General features: G+C 46.3%; 1 long non-coding RNA gene across 1 annotated transcript; it reads left to right on the top strand.

The window, feature by feature from the left end:
* The first annotated feature begins 7085 nt into the window (after positions 1–7085).
* Positions 7086–24732, top strand: LOC132538254 (uncharacterized). Its single transcript, XR_009549656.1, has 3 exons — positions 7086–7180; positions 14389–14473; positions 24292–24732. It is a non-coding gene; the product is annotated as an uncharacterized LOC132538254 (long non-coding RNA).
* The last annotated feature ends 1185 nt before the right edge of the window (positions 24733–25917 follow it).

Raw genomic sequence — 25917 nt, 5'->3', positions numbered from 1 at the left:
AGCTTGCTGTTGAGAAGTGAATGACGAAATGCTGTCCGTTATGTAAATTTCATCCCTGATGATGTACGCTGAGGATTAAGGAGACTTAGAACAACTAGGTTGGGAGAAGCCTTAAGATGCATCAAATACAATCGCCCACTCGATGCTTTTAATCTCTTCCACAGCAGGAATGCAGGGGCAACATGTTAGGAATTTGCCTGGAATCTGCCATAGAGGAGAAGGTGAGGCTGTTACATTACATCCAAAATAAATACGAACGTAGTAGCATAGTTACCTGAGAGGCTCTCGGGTTTTATGCAGAAACGTCAGGGTCTGGGTTCTGGGCATCTGTTTGGAGGGTTCAGCAGTCTGCCTTTGCCTTTTGTGATTCTAGGCAGTGTTCTGTAGGGTGAGGGGAGGCGCAGACTAAGTATCTCCAATCAGGCCAGGAGTCCCTCTGGAGTTGGCTTTGCCAACTGGATCTGGTTGTGTCTGCCTTTCAGTCTGAGGTGGTGCCTTGCATGGGACGCCCCGGAAGAGGCTGGTCACCTTTGAGTGTGGAGCAAGCAGTGGGAAGGCTTTTCACAAGGCTTCTAGGCTGCCTATGGTGGCTGAGAATGATGCATGAACACAGCAGCTGAAAATGTCACCACCCACCTCCCAAACTTTCCAAGAAAAACCCAAGACATTGGCCCGGGGTGCTGCCTTCTGTGAGCAAAGTGACGAAGCAACAGTTTATTTTGTGGCCAGGGACTAAGCTTCCCTAGGAAGGAAAGTCAGCTCATGACTCTCTTTGTTCATCGTCCAAGGACAAACAGATGCCTACTGGGTCATCCCACGGCACTTGATAAAGCCCTGCTCCCAGCTCCTGTGGAGGCACAAGTGAGAGGGGGACATGGTGGCAGGTCCATTGTAGAAATATAATGTGGCATTGAAGCCCACCAGCCAGCAGTTTCGTTTATTTAAACTTTTATTTATTGGATAGAGACAGCCAGCCAGAAGTAGAGAGGGAAGGGGGAGATAGAGAGGGAAAGAGACAGAGAGACACCTGCAGCCCTGCTTCACCACTTGTGAAGCTTTCCTCCAGCAGGTGGGGACCGGAGGCTTGAGCCTGGATCCTTGCTCATTGTAACATGTGCACTCAGCTAGGTGAACCACCACATGACCCTTCATCCTTTTCATTTTAAGTAAAGAGTAAGAAGGAGAGAGACAGAGAGATATCACAGCGCTTTCCCCTTCCCCTGACACCATGGTGCTTCTATGTGATTCTAGGAATTGAACCTGGGACCTTGGCATGTAGGCAGGTATTTTACTGAGTGAGCTATCTCTTGGCCCCACTGTTGTATTGATCAAGGTCACTGGGAAGGCAGTCTTGGTCCTGTTTTACAGGTGAGGTAATGGAGCCTCTGCGTATGCACTTCTCATCGGGCTTCTGGCTAACAGTCTGGCTGAAACGCAGGCAGCTGGTCCCCCCTGGTTAAGAGGGTTCACACTGGTGAGTATCACTACCAGCCTCTTGGGGAGGGATGCTGAACCATGGTGCTGGTCTTGGGGACCACTTGAGGCAATATAAAGAGGAAGGGTGCTTGACCTCCCTCCAAGGTGGTACTCTTTTTCCTTTCCTCATTAGAAAGACTGAGCCCACGAGCCGGGCGGTGGCATACTGGGTTGAGCGCACATGGCGCCAAGCTCAAGGACCCGCATAGGATCCCAGTTCATGCTCCCCGGCTCCCCACCTGCAGGAGAGTTGCTTCATAGGTGGTGAAGCAGGTCTACAGGTGTCTATATTTCTCTCCCCTATCTGTCTTTCCCTCCTCTCTCCATTTCTCTCTGTCCTATCCAACAACAACGACAGCAGTAACAACAACAATAATAACAATGATAAACAACAAGGGAAACTAAAGGAAAAAATTTAAAAATTAAAAAAGAGCAATAAAAATAAAGAAAGAAAAAAAAGAAGAAATACTGACCCCCTCCCCCATCCAAGATAAAATCCAGTTGGAGGGAGAGGGGGTTTGATCTTGGGGCCTCAATCTTGCCAGTCCAGTGCTCAGCCACTGTGCCATCACACTGGACCTGCTAGACAGCTCCAGCACAGCTCTTCTCTCCCCCTTATACTTCCTGACAGATGAGATAAAGTTGTGGAAGTGGTTCTTCCTTTCACTCACCAGAGGATTCGAGAAACATGGGTCTAGATCCCTGTGAAGACAACATGCAAGTACCTTGTTAGTACACATCAAGGCTGAAACAGACCATCGTAGGACCAGATGGTTGCACACCTGGTTGAGTGCACACATTACAGTGTGCAAGGACCTTGGTTTAAACTCCCAGTCCCACCTGGAGGGGTGAGGCTTCAAGAGCAGTGAAGCAGGGCTGCAGGCATCTCTTTCTCTCTATCTCTCTACCTCCCCTTCCCCCTTTCAATTTATCTCTTTCTTATCAAATAACTAGATATTTTTTAAAAACCGACCAGTCTGGTTTTTTAATATTTATTTATTTATTCCCTTTTCTTGCCCTTGTTTTATTGTTGTAGTTATTCTAGTTGTTGGATAAGACAGAAAGAAATGGAAAGAGGAGGTAAAGACAGAGAGGGAGAGAGAAAGACAGACACCTGCAGACCTGCTTTACCGCTTGTGAAGCGACTCCCCTGCAGTTGGGGAGCCGGGGCTCGAACCGGGATCCTTATGCCGGTCCTTGCACTTTGCGCCATCTGTGCTTAACCCGCTGCGCTACTGCCCAACCCCCAGAAACTAATTTATCTTTTGAATAAAGACAGAGAGAAACTGAGTGGTCCAGGAGGTGGCACAGTGGATAGAGCATCGGACTCTCAAACATGAGGTTCCAAGTTCAGTCCCTGGCAGCACATGCGCCAGAGTGATGTCTGATTCTTCTCTTTCTCTTCCATCTTTCTCATTAATAAATAAATAAAGTATTTTTTAAAAGAGAGACAATGAGAGGAAATGGGGATGACAGAGAGGGAGAGAGAGACCTGCAGCACTGCTTCACTTCTCATGAAGCTTCTCAGCTGAGGGTGGGGACTGGGGGCTTGAACCCAAGTCCTTGAATATAGTAGCATGTGCACTCAACCAAGTGCACCGTCGTCTGGCTCCTTGCTTTGTTTTACCAGAGCACTGCTCAGTTCTGACTTACAGTGGTTCAGGGGGTTTGAAGCTGGGACTTCCACGCCTCGGTCATGAAGCTCTGTTGTGCTACCACTGCTGCTGTCTCCTGGCCTGATCAGTATGATTATACTCACAAGGACTTTTGGAAGCTTTTTTTTTTTTTAATTTACTTATTTTATCTGATAGGACAGAGAGAAATTGAGAGGGAAAGAGGATGGAGAGGGAGAAAGAGACAAAGAGACATCTGCAGCACTGTTTCACGGCTCATGAAACTTCCCCCTGCAGGTGGGGGCTGGGGGCTTGAACCCAGATCCTTGCACATGGTAACACATATACTTATCCAGGTACACTACTGCCCAGATAGACTGTTGAAAGTGCTCAGGGGACTGAAGAGACACAAAAGGTACTTTCTGGGGGTTGTGGAAACTTTTCGATTTTGATTGAGGTGTAGATTACATGGGCATGTAATTTTGCCAAAACACACTGAAGTGTGCTCCTCAAATCAGTGAGTCTCACTGGATACATTTGCTTGTATGAAACGATAAAGAAGAAGGCCCCACCCCACCTGCAGGGGGAAAGCTTTGCGAGTGGTGAAGCAGATCTGCAGGTGTCTCTCTGTCTCTCTCCCTCTCTAGCTTCCCATCTCCTCTCAATTTCTGGCTGTCTCTATCCAATAAATAAATAAAGATAATTTTAAAAATAATAAAGTAAATAAACAAATTTTTTTTTTAATAAAAGAAGTCCCCCTAAAGGTCCCCCTATACAAATCTGAGTTACGAGGCAGGAACCATGGCCTCTTTCATGAGATGCCATCTGGTGGCAGTAGGGAGCCCTGTAATATGAGGGCCTTGGCTGGCTCCTGCTTTGCAGCCACCATCGTCCAGGCCCCCCGTCGACTCTGTGCAGTGGAGGACACCAGCCTCTGTGTGTTCGCGGGGGTAGGGTTGGGGGAGACTAGCACTGAGATGAGCAGGTGACTCAAGCTGGGGTGAGCGGGTGAGACAGCCATGTGGGACTCACTGTGAACAGCCTGCACTGTTTATAGGGTGCTGATGTCTTCTCGGTGGTGACTCATCCTTTCTGCTCAGACACGTCAGTGTCTCTGGAACATATAGCATGGTGTTCCTTTGGGTGAGCAGGAAGGTGGGATGATGGCCTGGGTGTTTATAGCCCAGACCAGAAAGCAGCAAGTTGGGATCCTGGAGTTTCTGAGTTAGAAGCTTGGTCATAGGGAGTGTGTGTGTGGGTTGGGGGGAGTGATCAGATTCTGGGACATGATGGTGGAGGAGGACCTAGGTGTGGGGTTAGAATGTTATGTGGAAAACAAAGAAATGTTACACATGGGGCCAGGTGGTGGTGCACCTGGTTAAGTGCACACATTACAGTGAGCAAGGACCCAGGTTCAAACCCCTGGTCCCCACCTGCAGGGGGAAAGCTTCACAAATGGTGAAGCAAGGCTGCAGGTGTTTCTCTATTTCTCTCCTTCTCTACCTCCCCTTCCCCTTTCAATTCATCTCTGTCTCTATCCAATAAATAAATAAATAAAATAAAAATAGAAGATTAAAAAAATAAAGAAATGCCAACTGCTGTATTTTACTGTTGCCCATAAATCATTAATCCCCCAGTAAAGCAGGAGGAGGGGGAGGAAAAAGGAAAGATGCTGGGGGTATGGATCAACCTGCCAATATCCATGTCCAGCAGAGAAGCAGTCACTTTCTGCACCCCATAAAGAATTTTGGTCCATACTCTCAGAGGGATAAAGAATAGGGAAGTTTCCAATGCAGGGACAGGACACAGAACTCTGTGCTGGGAATAATATGGAATTATATCCCATCACAATGATACCCCTTACAATCTTGTAAATCAGTATTAAATCATCACTAATAATAAACAACAGAAAAGGAGTTTGTTGGCCCCAGAGTTCCCTCCATCACACACGCACGCACGCACGCAAGCACGCACGCGTGCTCGCTACTATTTTGAACCAGGGATGAAGACTCACGCATGCCTCTGTGTGTACTTGGATATCCTGGGGAGATACACGTGAAACCAGTAGTATGATTAGTATTTTTTTTTCTGTTTGCCTAATGTGATAACTATTGTGTGCATAGCTCAACTGCATGCCACTTGTAGATTCATTCTCATACACATTGTCAAAGAAATGATGGAAAAATGATCTCTGGCGGGAGTCGCGCGGTAGCGCAGGGGGTTAAGCGCACTTGGCGCGAAGCACAAGTAAGGATTCCGGTTCCATCCCCCGGTTCCCCACCTGCAGGGGAGTCGCTTCACAGGAGGTGAAGGAGGTCTGCAGGTGTCTATTTTTCTCACCCCTCCTTCCCCTCCTCTCTCCATTTCTCTCTGTCCTATCCTGCCACGTCCCTATCAAACCAAAAACGAAGGGTCTGACGAAGTCGACACCCGGGCACCACATTTTCAAGGAAGAGTGATTCTGGGAACGGGACATGGCATGCCGATCAAATTTAGATTACAATTCCTTAGTCTTATGATCACAATGAGTCTTATGTTTGGCGGGAACAGGTAGGGATAAACTCCCCTGGGCTAAAGATTAATAACAAATGATCAGGATACTCAGTTACTAATTCCCGGAGGCCCAGCCCGGCATACAGTCCCTGATGACTCACATTTCCAAGAAATAGAAACTGAAGAAAAACCCAGAGTTCAGCAAGTTAGGAAACCAGACAGAGGGTCCTACCACAGACCAGCACCTACAGTTATGACCAAATGGGGACCAGCTTACCCCACGGGTGGTGGACTGTGGTTTCCTCCCTATCTTTACTGAAAATATTTACCTAAGCCCACTAACCGCCCTTTGCACTATACCGGTGCCTACGTGCAAGGTGACAGAAAAGTTAGTAATAAAGGCACTCATGTATCTTGATATAGTTTGTCCTTTTTTAGAAAGATTAGCAAGAAGCAGACCTTCTTGGTGTTTGCTTCCTCTAAGTACATGTTATAAATTATATACCCAACTGACACATTTGTGGTGCACCAGGTACAGAGACTGCAGTAGATCTAGAGTCCCTAATGTAGGTAAGTTAAAAATTAGTAAATATATTAAAAAGTAATGAGCCAGAAGAGGTATCAAAAATAGAAGACATACATATACTTTTAAGAAAATTCCTCAATCAGACATATGTTGCCCCCCTTAAAAGCCGAAGCCTTAGCTTACGCTGCCCCCTCATGATTAAGGAGGGAGTTAGATTTTCACAATAGGGAGAAAGTTAAACTTTTACAGAGAGCTCCTACTCGTGAATGCATTGCAGGTTACTCCCGCAGGGCTTGACACTCCCTTGAAATAACCACAATTATCAGAAATGCTTTACTTTCTGTTCCAGATTCCTGGTTTCAAAATATCATGTAAATGCTAAAAAAAAAGTATATAAACGCTTGCCTGTCTAATAAACACTGAGTTCAGATTCACCCTCCAGTAGTGTGGTGTCTCTCTGTTCTCCCTCGTGCCGACTCCTGACCCACCCGGGGCTCTCTTCAGCAGACCCTGACAACTCCTGCTGCTCCCCCGCCTGAGCAGTCCATAGCACTATCCAACAACGACACCACCACCACCAATAATAATAACTACAACAATAAAACAAGGGCAACAAAAGAATAAATAAATATAAAACATGATTTCTGGCTGTCTCAATATATAAAGATAATTTAAATAGATGAATAAATAAATAGAAGAAGAAGAAGGAGAAGAAGAAGAGGAAGAAGAGGACAGTGATGAAACACTTCAGGGCCTTAACATTAAAGATGTATTTGCATGCTTCACCCCATGGGCAAGGGAAACTAAAACAAGAATGAATAAATGGGAAAGAGTTCTGGAGGTGGGGCTACAGAGTAGCAGCTGCTGAGCTCCTCTCCTCTCCTCTCCTCTTCTCTCCTCTCCTCTCCTCTCCTCTCCTCTCCTCTCCTCTCCTCTCCTCTCCTCTCCTCTGCTCTGAGTATCTGAGAATGCAACACCTGAAAATGCAACAAGACAAGACTAGGACTTCTTTGGGAACCCACCAAGTCACCACCCATCTTAGATGAAGCTTGAAGAAATCATGTTAAGTGAGGTAAGTCAGAAGCAGAAGGATGAATATGGGATGATCTCACTCACAGGCAGAAGTTGAAAAACAAGATCAGAAGGGAAAACACTAAGCAGAACTTGGACTGGAGTTGGTTTGTTGCACCAAAGTAAAAGACTTTGGGGTAGGTTGAGGGGGAGAATACAGGTCCTGGAACATGATGGCAGAGGACCTAGTGGGGGTTGAATTGTTATGTGGAAAACTGGGAAATGTTATGCATGTACAAGCTATCGTATTTACTGTTGACTATAAAACATTAATTCCTTAATTAATTAATTAAAGAATGAACAAATGGGACTATACCAAATTGAAGAGCTTCTACACATCAAAAGAAAATTCTATAAGGATAAATAGAAAACCCAGCACTTGGGAAAAGGTATATGCACATTACACTTCAGACAAGCAGCTGATATCAATATCTATAAAGAACTCATACAGCTCAAAAAAAAAAAAAAAAAGAAAAAGAACAACCCATTGAAAAAGTGGGCATATGATATGAATAGACAGATCTCTAAAGAAGAGATACACATGGCCCACAGTCACATGCAGAAATGCTCCAATTCATTCATCATTAGAAAAATGCAAATTAAAATGACATTGAGATTCCCCTTACACCTGTGAGAATGGGCTCCATCAATAAAACAAAAGAAGGATTGGAGAAGATGTGGAGAGAGGGGGAGAGAGAGAGAGAGGGAGAAACCCTACCACACTACTGGTGGGAGTGCAAATGGGTGCAGCCATTACAGAGAACAGGATGGAGAATTCTTAAACAGGGGGCCAGGCTGGAGGAGCAGTGGATTCTTAGTATCAGCACCAAGCCCAAGTGATAATCCTGGAGGCAAAAAAAAAAAAAAGAGAGAATCCTTAAACAAAGCAATTCCACTCCTAGGCATTTACCCAAAAGATGTAATAATGCTGATTCAAATGGATATATGCACCCCCATATTTATAGCAGCTTTATTTACAACAGCAGCAACAACAACAACAATAACAAAAAACCCTTGGGAATGTACTCAGTGGAGTATTACTCAGCAATAAAAAAGATGATACCATGTCCTTCAGGATAAAATGGATGGAATTGGAGAAATTATGCTCAGTGAAGCAAGTAAGGAGGTGAAGGACAAGTATAGGATGATTTCATTCATTTACGGAATAGAGAGAATTGAACATACAAATGTGAAAAAAAAAAAAGTCAACCTATATCTAAGACTGTGGGAGAACTAGAGTGGTTATTTGTGGAGTTGGGGATGGGTACACAGACCTTTGGTGATGGGAGTACTGGGGGGAAAAAGACTGTACTGTAAACCACTAAACCCTTAAAACAAAATGAATAGAGAAAGAGCCAAAAGAGAGACAGCTGAGAGTAGGCAGAGTTGAAAAGAAAACAATAAATGTCACTCTGTTCTTTAGTCTGTCGTGTTTCAGCTTCAGAATGTATAGAGGTAAGGGGGGGAGAGAGAAGGAAGGAAAGGAAGGAAGGAAGGAAGGAAGGAAGGAAGGATGGAAGAAAGGAAAGAAAGAGATAGAGAAAGAGATGTTCAGAATAAGAGAAAAAAGAAAAACTTCTGATGAAAAACTTTATTCTTAGTGGGGGTAGATAGCATAATGGTTATTCAAAGAGGCTCTCATGCCAGAGGCACTGAATTCCCAGGTTCAAGCTGTACAGTGCTCTAGTTAAAAACTGAAAATAAAAAAATAATTTTTTTAAGAAGAAACCTTCATTCTTTAAAAAGGATTTTACATGTTCCGAGGAGAAGGGGGCTCTCCTAACCTTGTTATTTTATTGACGTGAGTAAGACTATGCCAGCAGTTGCTTTGAGTTTCTCTACTCCATTGCATTATTTTTGAAGGCTCACATGCATGGAGTATTTCACAGGCACCATGTCTGATCTCAACATGTTTTGCTTTGGTTAATAAAAGCCACCGTTGATAAATCAGGCATATGAGGATGGCATCCCTCCCTGCCCCCCACCCGTCCCCCAGTTCCCAGGGTGATGTAATGATGAATTCAGAAGCTTCTGTCTTCCTTAATTTTTCTCTTTTATTTCTTTGTCTGAATTTCCCTGGGGCCCAGCCTCCAAGTAATTTCTCTAGGAGCTAGGTAACCTGTGCTGCCTCTGGGTTTATTGTTTTGCCTGTACATATTTGCAGCCTATTTCTACTGTTAGCTTTGGTTACTAACTGTGGTTCTAAATGACATTCTCTCTATCCTCCCTTCCCTCCTCAGAGTGAGTGGGGTGGGGTGTCTCTCCCTCCTTTAGCTATTGACATCTCAGTAATATTTTGGGAAAGGGAGGGGCCCAGCGAGATACCAACATTTCTCCCAGTCACGACTCCTCTGGCAATGGAGTGTGGTCCTGAGAGGCAGCCTCTTGAAAAAAGATATTGGGAAGCAAGCTCACTGGTCAGTGTCCCCTCAAACACTGAGGACCTCTCACAGCTGTGCTAAGAAGTGGCAACTCTGGTATTGGTAATGATTCAGGTGATGGTGTCAGTGACAGCACATCTAGAAGTATGAGATGCTAGACTTGGAAGAACCATACTGATGCTTAGATCAGCTCCCTGTTAAATAGGTGAGGAAACTGCTTAATGGCTGAGTTCCAGAGAGGTTAAGTGATTGGTCCAGGTCACTGTGTACTGGAGAATTTGACCTTGTCCAGAGGGATCTGCCTGTTGTCTCTGGCTCCTTGGAGATTGCTGGCCTAGTGTGGGGGTGCCTCTTTCTCGGGCACATGCTCTCTGGGTTGGAGAGAACTCGACCGGAGCCAGCCAGGGCTGCTACTCATTCAGCGACACAGGAGAGAGAGACTTGACCTCATGGAGGGGTGGTAATACAATGTCTTTATTGATCAGAGAGACAATGCTTTTATAGGATAGAACCAGAAGTGGCAAGTCGGAAACGGAAATGGCTAGGAAAGGGGGTGGAGTAAGGCAAAAACAGGCTGGGAAGGTAGAAACTTCCTTAGCAACTGTTGCAAGGGGGTTTTAACTGGTGGGATTAATGTTACCCTGCAGGCAGGGTGGGTCTTGAAGTAGAAAGAAGATAGATCAAAGGAATGGAATGGGTGGCGATCTTTCAGGCAAAACATTGATTATGTAAATAGGCCATAGTATCAGCAATGCAGGATGGAGCAGGGGGAGCTGGCTTAATGCCTGACAGGAGATCATCCTGAAACTTAGGAATTTCCTGCCGGGCTAGCCTGAGGGTATTTCTTCCTGGGTACGTGCTCTCTGGGTTGGAGAGAATTCCACCAGAGCCAACCTAGGCTGCTGCTTACTCAGCGACGTGGGAGAGGAACCAGGAACTCTTGTGGCTGAGTGGGAATGCAATGCCATGCTGGCTTTATTCATCTGCATTTATAGCGTCCAAGGCAGAAGTGCTAGGTCAGAAAATGATATACGTAGGAGAGTGGGTAGAGAGAAGGAAAGCTTCCATCTAACCAGTGGGGATTAAACCAACGCCTTGCAGGCAGAGCGGGCCTCTGACAAAACAGTGATTATGTAAATAGACCACAGTGTTAAGCAATGCAGGGGGTCTGGCATAATAACCAACAATTTCCGGTGATAGGAGGGTCTGCTTTTCATGGGACTCCCTTTAGACCCCACCTGGCAGCTTGTACCATGTGGCGTCAACCTAACCTCTAGATAGGGGATCAGGAAGACTGAGTTCAATCATGTATGTAGGTGGTTAGCCAAGCAATTGTGCAGGCAAAATGAAGCCCTAATATTTTTTTTTCCTGTGATCACTGAACTTACTGCATCAGGCCAACTTTTTCAGAAAAAGAGAGAGAGAGAAAGAGGGGGTCAGGTTGGCACACCTAGTTTAGTGCACATAGTGTGCATATAAGTGCAAGGACCAGCTCAAGGGTCCAGGTTTGAACCCACCTCCACTCCCCACCTGCAGGGAGGTTGCTTCACAAGCAGCAGAGCAGGTCTGCAGTTGTCTGTCTTTCTCCCTCTTTATCTTCCCCTCCCCTCTCAATTTCTCTCTGTCCTATCCAATAAAATGAAAAAAAAAGAAGTCTGGGAGGTGGCTCAGTGGCTAAAGAATGGACTCTCAAGCATGAGGTCCTGAGTTAAATCTCTGGCAGCACATGTACCAAAATGATGTTTGGTTCTTTCTCTCTCTCCTTCTATCTTTCTCATAAATAAATAAATAAATAAATAAACAAATAAATAAATTTAAAAAAATCTTTTTTTAAAAAAAGGAAGAAAAGGGGGAGTCGGGCTGTAGCGCAGCGGGTTAAGCGCAGGTGGCGCAAAGCACAAGGACCGGCATAAGGATCCCGGTTCGAACCCCGGCTCCCCACCTGCAGGGGAGTCGCTTCACAGGCGGTGAAGCAGGTCTGCAGGTGTCTGTCTTTCTCTCCTCCTCTCTGTCTTCCCCTCCTCTCTCCATTTCTCTCTGTCCCATCCAACAACGACAACAACAATAATAACTACAACAATAAAACAACAAGGGCAACAAAAGGGAATAAATAAATAAAATAAATATTAAAATAATTTTAAAAAAGGAAGAAGTGGCCCCCAGGAGCAGTGGATTCATAGTGCTGGCACTGAGCCCCAAAGATAACCCAGGAGGGGGGGGGAGACTGAGAGAGAGAGAGAGAGACCACAGCACCAAAGCTTCCTTTGATATCATGGAGACCAGGTTCCAACCTGAGTCGACAAAGCAGGTGTCCTATCCAAGTGAGCTGTCTTGTCCCCATGGTGACTTTCAACACTGAGTCATGTTGAGCTGCCCAGGGTGGCAATACTACAGGCATATTGTCACACACCAAGCCCAGGGAGGGTAACAAAGCCTTCAGACAATAGGAACGTTGCTTCTAGAAGCTTGTAAACTGCCCCTCAGGCATTGGGGTGGAATCAGTAGCTATCTTTTCCCTGCAGGAAAACCACAACAGTGAACACAGCGACTACTGGTGAGTTCTGGAAATTATGGATTTAGTGTGAATTATGTGATCCTAAAACCCTGCTAGGAAATGATGGATTTTCACTTTTTTTTTCTTACTTGGTTTTCCTGGGGACTGCACCAAAATTTCTGCAGTTTCTTTCAAGCAATTTTGCGCTGCAGAATGGAGAATGATTTGTTCATAGTTGGAGGAAAGTGTTGGAGGCTAGAATGTGAATTCCATGGACAAGACAGCTGGTATGCAGGAAGAGAGTGAGGCTTAGTTGAATGGGGGCTTGGAGAGGAAGTATAGGGAGGCAGTTGAGGTGTTTAATATATGATAGCATCAGAGAGAAAATGAGAGGGGGGAGGGAAGATAGAGGGAGAGAAGGAGGGAGGAAGGAAAAGAGAGAGCTGCAGCACTGCTTTACTACTTGTGAAGCTCTCCCCCTCTAACAGGTGGGGACCAGGGACTTGAACCAGGGTCCTTGTACATGATAGCATCAGGTGCTCTCAGCTGGGTGTGTCATTGCCGTGTCCCCTCTTGGGTTTTTTTAAAGGCTAGGAACCAGGCAGACAGTTCCCAGAATATTCTTTGCATCTGGGGGGCAAATCTGCTGCCTGGTTGCTTTGTTTGTGATGGGAGATGATCAAAGGACAGCAGGACCTCCCACACCCTCCCCAAAAGACACATGTGTTGTCTCTGGGTCAGTCCTGCTGATGTGGACAAAGGTTAACAGTCCTTTGCTGAGTTTTCTCTTTACCCACTCAAGATTCCCCCCAAGCCCATTCCTGTTCCCTCTGCTAGGAGTACAGTCAGGACCTTGGAAGCCGATTGTAGGGGTACTAGAAGGTACAACTTCCAGTTGTTAATGCTATGGGCTCTTGCTGTAATTCCCCCACCAAGGATTCTGGGGGGCTGGAGTTGGGGGGGGTCACAGCTGCCTTCGGAGGAAGTTCTTTGTGGGGAGACCTCCAAGAGTGTCAGAGGCTTGTCCTCCCTGGCTTCCTCCAAGGGGACTGAAGGAGAGGACCTGGAGGATGTCCATTCCACTGCCTCTGTGACCTTGCGTCCCACCAGTCAGTGCCCTGGAGCCCTGTGCTTTATCCTCGATGCATAGAGGCACAGATGCTGCTGCTGCTCTCCATCCCTCTGCTGCTCAGGCTGGAGGGAAAGGGAATGGGGAGCCCTCAGGGGATGGATCTGCTGCAAGCAGTAACAGCAGCTCAGGAGAGCACAGAGGATGGAGCATGGAGGATGGAGAATGGAGGACGGAGGAAGGAGGATAGGGGATGGGGGACGGAGCACAGAGGTCGGAGAACAGAGCATGGAGCACAGTGGACGGAGAACAGAGCATGGAGCACAGTGGACGGAGAACAGAGCATGGAGCATGAAGGATGGAGCATGGAGGATGGAACATGGAGGATGGAAGATGGAGGAAGGAGCATAGAGAAGGGAGGGCGGAGGACAGAGCATGGAGGACGGAGGGTGGAGAACAAAGGAGAGAGGACGTAGCACAGAGGACTGAGGATGGAGGACGGAGCACAGAGGATGGGGAACGGAACATGGAGAAGGGAGGGCGGAGGATGAAGGACAGAGCACGGAAGACTGAGGATGGAGCACAGAGGATGGAGCACGGAGCATGGAGGATGGAGCACAGAGGAGGGAGGACAGAGGAAAGAGGCTGGAGGACGGGCTTGCGAAGCATCAGTACCTCCCCCTGTAGAATGCGGAGGGGTCCAAATCTAGCTTAGACATGGGGAGACCTGGCTGGGGGTGATGACGAGGGTCTTGGGGGTGGGTGGCGGTGCACCCGGTTAAGTGCACATAGTACTAAGCACACACAGTACTAAGCGCAAGGATCCAGGTTTGAGCCCCTGGCTCCTCACCTGCAAAGAAGCTTCACAAGTGATGAAGCAGGTCTGCATGGGTCTATCTTTCTCTCTCTCTTTCTATCTCCCCTTCCTCTCTCAATTTCTCTCAGTCCTATCAAATAAAATGGGAGAAATGGGCACCAGGAGCAGTGGACTCATAGTGCTGGCACCCAGCCCCGGCTATAACCCAAGGGGCAAAATAAGGGGGTCTCCCTAACCTGCTCCTTCCCTTCTTCCCCACACTTCTCTTTTATCAGCATTCTTCCTATACCTCCCCCCCACACTGGCTGTGAGTTTCGCCCCCTGGCCCTCTTCCCGAACCCCAACCTGTGGTGCTTCCCCACTGGAGGCTGCCCGCTTCTCCTTGCCTGGTTCAAAACCTGCCTCCAGAACTCACACTCACTTATTGTTCATTCATCCTGTGTTCTAGGATCACTCCCCAAGCTGCTCCTGTGGGCTGAGGACACAGAAGGTAACCAGGCCTAGGCCCTGAGCTCTACAGAAGCTTCTGGATGGTGAGTCTAGGTATCGGCCAATGTGTGAGTGTGCATGACATGAATGTGAGGCATGGGTCTGGAGGCGGGACGTGGAGATGGGGAGGGGGTACCCATTCTCTATCAGGAGTGGTGACATTAAGGCTGGGCTTGGGGGCATTCATCACCCCAGTCTCCCTCCTGCAAGTAGATGGGCTCACTCAGACCTCCCCGTCCTCTCAGAGCCAATGGCTTTTGTCATCTATTCCATAGTCTAATGATGAGAACCACAGAACTGTCCCTTGCAGGCAGCTAGCCGAACCAGGACTCCCCTATGTGGGGCCCTGGAGAAAGACTGGCTAAAGTCACCCCACCCCACCCAGGGTCAGCATCATGTGTGTGTGTGGGGGGGGCTGGGCTAGTAAACTGCACAGGATCTGGCACTCAGGGGTCCGCTGCCACTGCCTTGGAATCCTTAATCATTTTTCAGCAGGGACTTTCATTTTCATTTTGCACTGAGTCCTGCAAATTATGTGACTGTTCTAGACTGAGACTTAACCCTTTCCCTCCAGCAAAGATGCCTAGAAACAGACTTGCTAGTTTCTTGGACACTTGACTTCATTGTAGTTAACGTGCCATTGTATTTTTTCTGGTCTAACCAGACATTAGCATTTTGACAGCCACTGGGAATGAAGTTTCCAGCAACAAAGACTGTCTTTGTAAGACAGTCTTTTTATTAAGAAGAACAGTGCTGTCAATGAAGATTCCCACACAGGCACGGTATGAATGAAGAAGAGATTACTCCCATTAAGAGAGATTCTCTTTAGAATAGAATTCCCTATGGAATTCCCTTAACTAGTCAGATTTCCTAATGCATTTTTAATGTGCTTCCTATATTAAAAATTATTTGCATGCAGTCTTCTTGGATCTGTTCATTTTGCCAGCGTGTGCTGAGCTCTGAGCTGAGCCAACTGCACAGCCAGGGCTATAAGGACTGGACTGGAGGAGGTGTGGACCCTGGAGGGACCTGAGCTAAGAAAGTGTCACCGCCACAGAGGAAGTCTGGAGGTCTTCCCAAAGCAGGGGGTGGGGGCGGCAGGTAGGTCTGGGAAGTGGCTCAAATAGAGATTCCAGGAGAGGGAGTTTTGTCAAAGACAACCAGTGAGAAAGTGAAGGTGGGGCACGAGGCATTGGGCATTGTGTTGTGAGTTGGGCATTGTGTTGTGAGGAGATAAAGGGGCAGGTTCGGTTGGAGGCAGAGAAAAGGTCTCTGTGCTGCCTTGAGGAGGGAGACTCTAGGCCGTGGGGAGCACGGGAGAGGCCCCAGAAATATGCTGTGTGAAGGTAATGCAGCCACAGGAGGAAGATGGGTCAGAAGCATACCAGCTGGGTGTGGTGCCCTTGCTGGGCAGCTGGAAGGATCCAGGGCTCTATAGAGCAATCAGGTGGCATCAGCCAGGAAGTCCAAGCTGTGCGACTAAGGGCAAGGTGGGGACAGTGAAGAACAACCAGGATATATATATATTTAATTTAAGAAAGGAGACATTAGCAAAACCATAGGATAGGAGGGGTACAGCTCCACACAATTCCCACCACCCAATCTCCGTATCCCAACCCCTCCCCTGATAGCCTTCCCATTCTCTATCCCTCTGGGAGTATGGACATAGGGTCATTGTGGGATGCAGAAGGTGGAAGGTCTGGCTTCTGGAATTGCTTCCCCACTGGACATGGGTGTTGACTGGTCAATCCATACTCCCAGCCTGCCTCTCTCTTTCCCTAGTAGGTTGGGTCTCTGGGGAAGCGGAGCTCCAGGATGCATTGGTGGGGTCGTCTGTCCAGGGAAGTCTGGTTGGCATCGTGCTGGTATCCGGAACCTGGTGACTGAAAAGAGAGTTAACATACAAAGCCAAACAAATTGTTGAATGACCATGGACCTAAAGACTGGAATAGTGCAGATGAAGAGTTGGGGGGTACTCCCTGCAGACTCTTGTGTACTTCTGCTTTCAGGTATATATTTTTCCCTAGTTTATGGGCACATGTGAACATATGCTCTATCTCAGGAGACCTGGACTATATCTTGGTTTGGGGACTTTATGGGGGAGTGGAACACCTGGAATGGAATTAGAGAATACTATGAAAGGAAAGGTCTCACCCGAGTGATGAAGCTGAAGGGTTGTCATTCCACATTGCTTTTAAACCAGAGCACTTTGGTTCATGGTGAGGCTGAGAACTGAAACCGGGACCTTGGGTGCCTCAGGCATACAAGTCCTTTTGCAGAACCATTATGCTACCTCCCCAGCCCCCAGAAGCATACTTCTAATTCAGGTGGCAGAGGCTGGCTTCTCAGTGCTTATTCTGTTGGAAGCTTCTAATGTGGGCAGGGTGAGGGGCCTGTAGAGTGGGTAGGGAAGGAGGGAGACAGGAAGAGAAGTTGGTGAGGAGAGAAATAAGGAGGAAAAGTGAGTGTTTAAAGTGGCTAAGTCTGACCATAGTGGGGAGAGCCAGGCTGGCAGGCCAGAGTGGGTGGAGGGTGGGAGAGAGGGTATTCAGAGTGAAGAGGAGGCAGGAGTGTGGGAGGCGGCTAAAGAGGTCACCTCAGACCCAGGAAGGGCAGGAGGAAAAGTTCAGGTGAAGGAAGCTGGTGTGGGTGAGTAAGGAGTGAGGCTGGGGGAGAGGAAGGCTTGGACAGAGCCTTCGGAGCCAGGACATTCTTGGCTTCCTAACTGCCCAGTGGAATAACACTTGTGTCATATCCTTTGACCCCCGCCCCCCACATATGTTCCCTCAGATTTAACAAGGAGCTTTCCCCAGGTGGGGCGCAAGTTCAGGAGCTTGGGGGACTCTCACTATGTCTGCTGCCTAGGAGGGGAAACCCATATTCTCTCCCTCTCTCTCTCTCTCTCTCTCTCTCCCTCTCTTTCTCCCTCTCCCCCTCCCTAATATTTTTTTTTGAGAGAGAGATGCGCACACACACACACACACACACACACATACACACACACACACACACAGCAACACCAGAAGAGTGAGCAGCTATGGCTTATAGTGGTGTGGAGGTTTGAACCTGAACTTTGGAGCCTCAGGCATGAGAGTCTCTGTGCATAACTATTATGCTATCTACCCCACCCTGGGAGTCCCATTTCCTAAGAGGGAGGGAAGGATAAAATAAGGGCACAGAAGTCCCTCTGGAATTTAGGATTTCCTGGGGCCTCTGACAGACTGCTATGAAGGGCCTGGGCGGTGGCGCACCTGGTTGAGTGCACATGTTACAGTGTGCAAGAACCTAGGTTCAAGCCCCTAGCCCCTACCTGCAGGGGGAAAACTTTGCAAGTGGTGAAGCACTGTTGCAAAGTTGCAAAGACAGACAGGTGTCTGTCTGTCTTTCACCCTCTCTATTCTTCCCTCCCCTCTCGATTTCTGACTCTCTCTATCCAATAAATAAATAATTAAAAAATTTTTTTAAAAGTCTGTTGCTGGTTAAAACACACACACACACACACACACACACACACACACACACTCACTACCCTATCTTGCATCATAACCTTTCCTCCACTTCTTCTGAGAAACTTCTCAAGGTTATTTAACATCCTTGGTCTAGACCAAGTATTTGTGGGAAATTAGATGTTTGAGATGAAAAATTTGCCCCCACCTTGCTGTTTGGGAAAGGCAGCTTAAAGCCCAAATTGTGTCTCTACAAGATGGTTCTGTTTGCTACCTAGTTGTATCCTGTCATTTCTGCCTCCTCAACCAATAGTGTGGGCAGTTCTCCCTGGCCACCTATTTCTGGCGCCCCCTGTGTGACTCCACTGGCACTCCAGGAGCTTGCTTTCTTTCTTTCTTTCTTTCTCTCTCTCTTTCAATTTTTTAATTTTATTATTTTTTCCAGGGGTTTTTTCTTAGGTATCATCTTTCATGAAGGTCAAGCCCTTAAAAATCTGGGCTTGGGAGTCGGGTGGTAGCGCAGTGGGTTAAGCACATATGGCGCAAAGCACAAGGACCGGGGTAAGGATCCCAGTTCGAGCCCCCCCCTTCCCCCGTCCCTACCTGCAGGTGGAAAGCTTTGTGAGTGGTGAAGTTGGACTGCAGGTGTCTGTCTCTCTCTCTCTCTTTATCTTCCCCCTCCTCAATTTCTGGCTGTCTCTATCCAATAGATTAATAAAGATAATTAAAATATTTTTAAAATAACACTTAGCAAAAGGACCTGGAGCCATTCTGAGTCCGGATAAAAGCCAAACAAGAGTCAGAAGACTGATCCGTGGGCCAAGTACGGCAGAAGCACCTGCAGACCTGCCACCAGGTCAGTGAAGTAAGCCCTCCCAGGATTGGCCCGTCAGCGCTTGGTGAACCTTCTACCAATCAGAACCGCACCGACTGAAACCTTATTTGCATAAATGGATGCGCGGGCCACTGCAGGCCCACTGCGTTGCCTATGAAAGCTAGTTCCTTTCTCATAATTGGAGTACTAATTTTAAGGGTCTGTGTTCCTTGAACTGCCCTCCTGAGGTCTTAAATTCGTAAACGAGGCCATATAACATGATGAAGAATCGTCTGAGCTACAGTGGCAGTTTGAGCAGTGGCAGGCTGATTTCCTAGGCTCCAGTTCTTGGCGACAACCTTCTGGCTACTGTGGGCTCAGCACATGGAACCACCCAGTGCCCAGTAGTGTCCCTGCTGATGCCAGAATGCAGTGGTGACAGCTCCAGGGTTGACACCATCTGTAGTTAAGGTTTAGCTCTTTTATTTGGGGCTACATTCTTTCTTTTTCTTCTTCTTCTTCTTCTCCTTCTTTTTTGTTAACTTCTTTCCTTTCTTGAAGAAAAGAGGTTCTACAGCGGAGGGTAGATAGCATAATGGTTATTATAGCAAACAGACTCTCATGCCTGAGGCTCCAAAGTTCCAGGTTCAATCCCCCGCACCACCATAAGCCAGAGCTGAACAGTGCTCTGGTTAAAAAACAAACAAACAAACAAACAAACAAAAAACAGTAAAAAGAAGAAGAAGAAGAAGAAGAAGAAGAAGAAGAAGAAGAAGAAGAAGAAGAAGAAGAAGAAGAAGAAGAAGAAGAAGAAGAAGGAGCCTCTGTCTTTGTGGGAGTCTCGAGATTCCAAGGTTGCTGTCTGCATTAGGGCCCTGAGGTGGTTGTTCCAATCTGAGGTTCTTAGCGAGTTCCTGAATTTCCACCACCCTGCAAAGGTAGGGCTGAGAATGGTACCACCCCACCTGTCACGCCTGCAGGCTTTACGGTTAATACCTGTGGATCCTTTTCTTGCAAGTACCCGACCTGAAAAAATGATTTGAGATTCAATTAACCAAAACAGGGAACTCCTGAAACCTCCAAGCCAGTTTATTTGGGTGGACACATGTGGGTCTCTCCTGGGAGGTTGAGCATGGACGGTTGCCGCCCTGGAAGTCTGTCTGTCAGTCTCCCACTGGCATGCCAGTCGTTTTGGTCAAGCAAGGCAGGCGAGTATGTGAGAAATTCCAACCGGCCTATCAGTCTCACTGCAACACTTCACCCTCTTCCCTCTGATGAGTTTCGCTTTCTTTAAGTTTCTGTTTCCCCTTTCCAGCATCACCCTCCATACCTTCCCCTTGCCTTGCTTTCTCTTTCCTTATAAGGAGATGTTAGTCTCATTGGTTGGCTTGGCTGCCTTCCCCTGCACAGCTTTATAAACTTGTAACCCAGCCCGCAGGTATAAGATTTATAGTTTTGCCAGACCATCCACCTTCTGAACCCCATAAAGAATTTTGGTCTATACTTCCAGAGGGATAAAGAATAGGGGAGCTTCAAATAGAGGGGATGGGCTACAAAACTCTGGTGGTGGGAACTGTGTGGAATTGTACCCCTGTTATTTTATAAACTTGCTAATCATTACTAAATCACTAATAAAATTAGAATAAATAAAGAGCTTGCCAGACTCAACAAGAAAACAAATAACCCCATCCAAATATGGGGAGGACATAGACAGACTATTCACCACAGAAGAGATCCAAAAGGCTGAGAAACACATGAAAAAATGCTCCAAGTCTTTGATTGTCAGAGAAATGCAAATAAAGACAACAGTGAGATACCACTTCACTCCTGTGAGAATGTCACACATCAGAAAAGGTAACAGCAGCAAATGTTGGAGAGGTTGTGGGGTCAAAGGAACCCTCCTGCACTGCTGGTGAGAATGTCAGTTGGTCCAACCCCTGTGGGGAGCAGTCTGGAGAACTTTCAGAAGGTTAGAAATGGACCTGCCCTATGATCCTGCAATTTCTCTCCTGGGGATATATCCTAAGGAACTCAGCACACCCATCCAAAAAGATCTGTGTACACATATGCTCTTAGCAGCACAATTTGTAATAGCCAAAACCTGGAAGCAACCCAGGTGTCCAACAACAGATGAGTGGCTGAGCAAGTTGTGGTCTATATACACAATGGAATACTACTCAGCTAAAAAAAATGGTGATTTCACCGTTTTCAGCGGATCTTGGATGGACCTTGAAAAATTCATGTGGAGTGAAATAAGTCAGAAACAGAAGGATGAATATGGGATGACCTCACTCTCAGGCAGAAGTTGAAAAACAAGATCAGAAGAGAAAGTACAAGTAGAACTTCAACTGGAAATGGCATATTGCACCAAAGTAAAAGACTCTGGGGTGGGAGGGTGGAGAATACAGGTCCAAGAAGGATTCAGAGGACCTAGTGGGGGTTGTATTGTTATATGGAAAACTGAGAAATGTTATGCATGTACAAACTATTGTACTTACTGTTGAATGTAAAACATTAATCCCCCAATAAAGAAATTAAAAAAAAAAAAAAAGAAAGAAGGCAGAAACAGAAAGATGAATACAGGATGATCTCACAGGCAGAAACTGAAAAACAAGATCAAAAAAGAAAACACTAAGCAGAACTTGGACTGGAGTTGGTGCGTTGCACCAAAGTAAAAGACTCTGGGGTAGGTGGGTGGGTGGCGGAATTCAGGTCCTGGAACAGGATGACAGAGGACCTAGTAGGGGTTGTATTGTTGTGTGGAAAACTGAGAAATGTTATGCATGTACAAACTATTATGTTTACTGTCTATTGTAAAACATTAATCCCCCAATAAAGAAATTTTTTAAAAATCCACATTTGTGTGATTAGGAGAAGGCTCAGCTGGTAAAAGTGCACGATTGAATGAGGCCCCAGGGGGCTGACCCCCAGCACGACAGATGCCCTAGCAGTGCACACATGTTACTACGTAAAAACCCTGTACTAGGCTGGGAGTATGGATAGACCTGTCAATGCCCATGTTCAGCAGGGAAGCAATTACAGAAGCCAGACCTTCCACCTTCTGCATCCCACAATGTCCTTGGGTCCAAACTGCCAGAGGGTTAAAGAATAGGAAAGCTACCAGGGGAGGAGATGGGATACAGAGATCTGGTGGTGGGAATTGTGTGAAGTTGTACCCCTCTTATACTATGGTTTAGTCAATGTTTCCTTTTTATAAATAAAAATTAAATAAATTAAAAAAAAAAAACACAACCCTGTACTCCTGGGAGCCGGGTGGTGGTGCAACAGGTTAAGCTCTCATGGCACAAAGAACAAGGACTGACATAAAGATCCCAGTTCGAGCCCCCGGTTCCCCACTTTGCAGGGGAGTCGCTTCACAAGCAATGAAGCAGGTCTGCAGGTGTCTATCTTTCTCTTCCCCTCTCTGTCTTCCCCTCCTCTCTCCATTTCTCTCTGTCCTATCCAATATCAATAGCAACAATAATAACAAGAGCAACAACGATAAACAACAAGGGAAACAAAAGGGAAAATTAAAAAAACAACAACCCTGTATTCCCATCTGCAGAGGGAAGCTTCATGAGTGGTAGAGCAGTGCTGTAGTTGTCTCTCTTCCTCTGTCTACCTCTCTCTCTTTCTTTATTTCTTTCTGTTATTAAAAAAGAAGGGGGGACGAGTGGTGATGCACCTGGTTGAGGGCACATGTCACAAGGCACAAGGACCCCAATTCTTGCCCCTGGTCCCTACCTCCAGGGAGAAAGCTTCACGAGTGGTGAAGCAGGTCTGTAAGAGTCTTCCCGTTTCTCTCTCTCTCTCATCTCCCTTCCTCTCAATTTCTGGCTGTCTCTATCCAATAAATAAATAAAGATAGTCAAAATTTAAACAAAAAGAATAAAAAGAAAAATAACTGCTAATAAAATTGTCTGGTTTTGATACGATATTGTAAAATGCTTTTCTTTATTATTTAAACCATGGTGTAAGGTGGTGCCAAGGATTGAACCTGGAATGGTTCCTGTGGATGGAGACCTTCAACCTGACCTTCGATCAGGATAATAAGTAGATTGAAATGACAGTAAGTAGCTCAAGGATGCCCCTCAGCCCCGTAAGAACAGATCAGACAAGAGATATCTAGTCAGTCAATCTGTTGATAAACACAAAGATGTAAACAAAATGAATTTGTGTTTCTAAAAAATTTTTTTTGAAGATTAAAAAAAAATTTATTTATGCTTATTTATTCCCTTTTGTTACCCTTGTTGTTTTATTGTTGTAGTTATTATTGATGTCAATGTTGTTGGATAGGACAGAGAGAAATGGAGAGAGGAGGGGAAGACAGAGAGGGGGAGAGAAAGACAGACACCTGCAGACCTGCTTCACCGCCTGTGAAGCAACTCCCCTGCAGGTGGGCATCCGGGGGCTTGAACTGGGATCCTTACGCTGATCCTTCTGCTTTGCACCACATGCACTTAATCCGCTGTGCTGCCGCCCGACTCCCTAAAGATTTTCTTTTCCATGAGTTACAGCTTCAGGAGAAGCCAGGGTGTCTGACATGTGTCCGGGAGGCTGAGGCATGTGGCTTGTGAGCTTGCTTACTTTCTCTTTCTCATTATGATTCTTAATTTTTTAAAATTTTTATTAATTTTTTTAGCACTTAATATTTCAAATTTGTAAATTGATTGAATTCTGACACTGGGCTTAGATTGTTAAAGCATTTCTAAAAATAACATTTTTTTTTCTCAAATACTAAAGTACCTACAGTCTTAAACCAGGTAGATCAGAATCAACCTGGTCAGTCCTGTCAGTATCTAAGATATAGTTATTTGTAAATAGCATTAAATGATATAAATCAAGATGAGGTCATATATGGTACAGTAAATCCTAACTAAGGCACTTTCAAAGTAAGCCAAGTTCCCAAATGACTTGTTTATAATAATAATAATAATAATAATAATAAGTATCTACTGCCTTCTTAAATTCTAAAACAGCAAAGAACATTCCCATTCTCTTCAAAATCCATATTTCTCCCAATCCTGGGACCTCTGGGGATTTTACTTGTAGGATTAAGAGAATACTCAAGTTTGGACTTGGTCCTCTTGTCCCTAGCCACGTCTTGTGTCCCTGCTGTCTTGAGTCAGCAGAAACGGAGTGTGGTTCTGTCCATCACCTCTGTCCTGCAGTAACTCCAGCAAAGGATTTCACTACAAGATCCTCAGAGCTGTCACCTGGGAAGCAAGGGGCCTGTGGAGTGGGTAAGGGGAGGAGGGAGGCAGGGAGAGGAGCCGATGAGAAGAGAAATAAGAAGGAAAACTGTGTTTCAAGTGCAAGCGAGACCTTGCCTCCTCTCCTTGGGTGTTGCTGTGCATTGCAGAGTTCTCCAAGCACACTCCCAACAATTCTAGACTCAAACATGAGCAGAGGACTCCCCAAGGCTGATTGGCGTGTGGGCTGGTGCACCGAGTAGAAAGAACGTGGTGACTTGCTGCTTCCTCTGCCAGAAACCACTGAATGGCAGCGGACAGAAAGGGGGCAGATGTGCTTGTCAGTTCCCAAGGGAGACAGATCTCCCTGCCAAATTGAAGCATTCTCTTCTGCTTTTCAATTGCTCCAGGTCAAGGAGACCCAGGACAGGCTGCTGAAGCAAGTGCTAACAAGCATTTGCAGTGCTTGAAGAAAGCGACATCTAAAGGACCCAGGCAGAGAGCCCAGGCAGAACCGGGCAGCGTGCAGCCGACTCACACTGAGAAATGTTCTTCCCAGCAACCGCAAGTGTAATGGTTGCCATATACCGTGGGAGGAGATAAAGAGGTTTCCGGTTCCACTTGGGAAGCTGGCAGAATGTGGAAAGAACCTAATTGCCAGAAAGAATCTGTTTCCACCACAGAGATAAGCAGAAAGCTTGGGTATGGAGCCTGGCAAAGAAACTGCCTGGACATTCTGGGCAGGTAACCACTTGTGGCACTGTGAGCCGGGCCATTCTCACAGGCATGGTGATGTCTCTGTAGCTTTTATTTGCATTTCCCAGATCATAGGTAATGGTGAACATTTTTTTTTTCTTGTGCCTATTGTTGCCCAGTGGTGCACGCAAACCTCAGTTTCATCATCTGTAGATGGAGGATGAGAACTTCAACTTGCAGCTCCGTCCAGAATGAGGCTTTCAGTTGGAGTTCTTATCCTCACCTTACCGATGATGAAACAAAACTTGAAGGAATCATGTTCAGTGAGAGAAGCCCAAAAGAAAAGGATGAGTGGCGGATAATCTCACTTATAGGTGGAATTTAAGAAAAAAAAGAACAGAACTTCAGATGACCCCACCAATGTGTCCTGGAGCCCTGCTTCCCCAGGCTGGGAGTATGGATCAACCTGTCAACACCCATGTTCAGCGGGGAAGCAATTCCAGAAGCCAGACCTTCCACCTTCTGCATCCCATAATGACCCTGAGTCCATACTCCCAGAGGGATAAAGACTAGGAAAACTATCAGGGGAGGGGATGGGATACAGAATTCTGGTGGTGGGAATTGTATGGAGTTGTACCCCTCTTATCCTATGGTTTTGTCAGTGTTTCCTTTTTATAAATAAAAATTATATTAAAAAAAGAAAGAAAAAGAAAAAAGAACAGAAAGGGAAAACACAGGAGTCGGGCAGTAGCACAACAGGTTAAGCGCACTTGGCGCAAAGCACAAGGACCGGCTTAAGGATCCCGGTTCGAGCCCCTGGCTCCCCACCTGCAGGGGAGTCACTTCACAGGCGGTGAAGCAGATCTGGAGGTGTCTGTCTTTCTCTCCCTCTCTGTCTTCCCCTCCTCTCTCCATTTCTCTCTGTCCTATCCAACAACAATGACATCAATAACAACAACAATAATAACTACAACAATAAAACAACAAGGGCCCCAAAAGAGGAAATAAATAAATATTTAAAAAATTAAAAAAATAAAATAAATTTAATAAAAATAAAGAAAGGGAAAACACAAAGTAAAACTTGGATGGGTTTGGTGTATTGCACCAAAGCAAAGGACTCTGAGAAAGACTGCAGGAGTGGGGAGCTGGGACAGGTTTTGGCGTCCTGGCGCATAATGGCAGAAAAAGACTCAAGTCAGGGGTGAGAGTGTTTAGCAGACGCGTATCATGGGGAGATGAGGAATTGTACCCATGTGTCAACAAGTGTATTGTAATCCATTGACTCCCCAGCCCAAAAATGATAAAAGAAAAAAAAAAAAGCTCCAGATTGATGTACAATT

This window comes from Erinaceus europaeus, chromosome 4 (assembly GCF_950295315.1).
Source record: "Erinaceus europaeus chromosome 4, mEriEur2.1, whole genome shotgun sequence".
Classification (NCBI taxonomy): Eukaryota; Metazoa; Chordata; class Mammalia; order Eulipotyphla; family Erinaceidae; genus Erinaceus; species Erinaceus europaeus.
The sequence above is the reverse complement of the archived record's forward strand: the minus strand, read 5'-3'. Positions and strand labels throughout refer to the sequence as shown.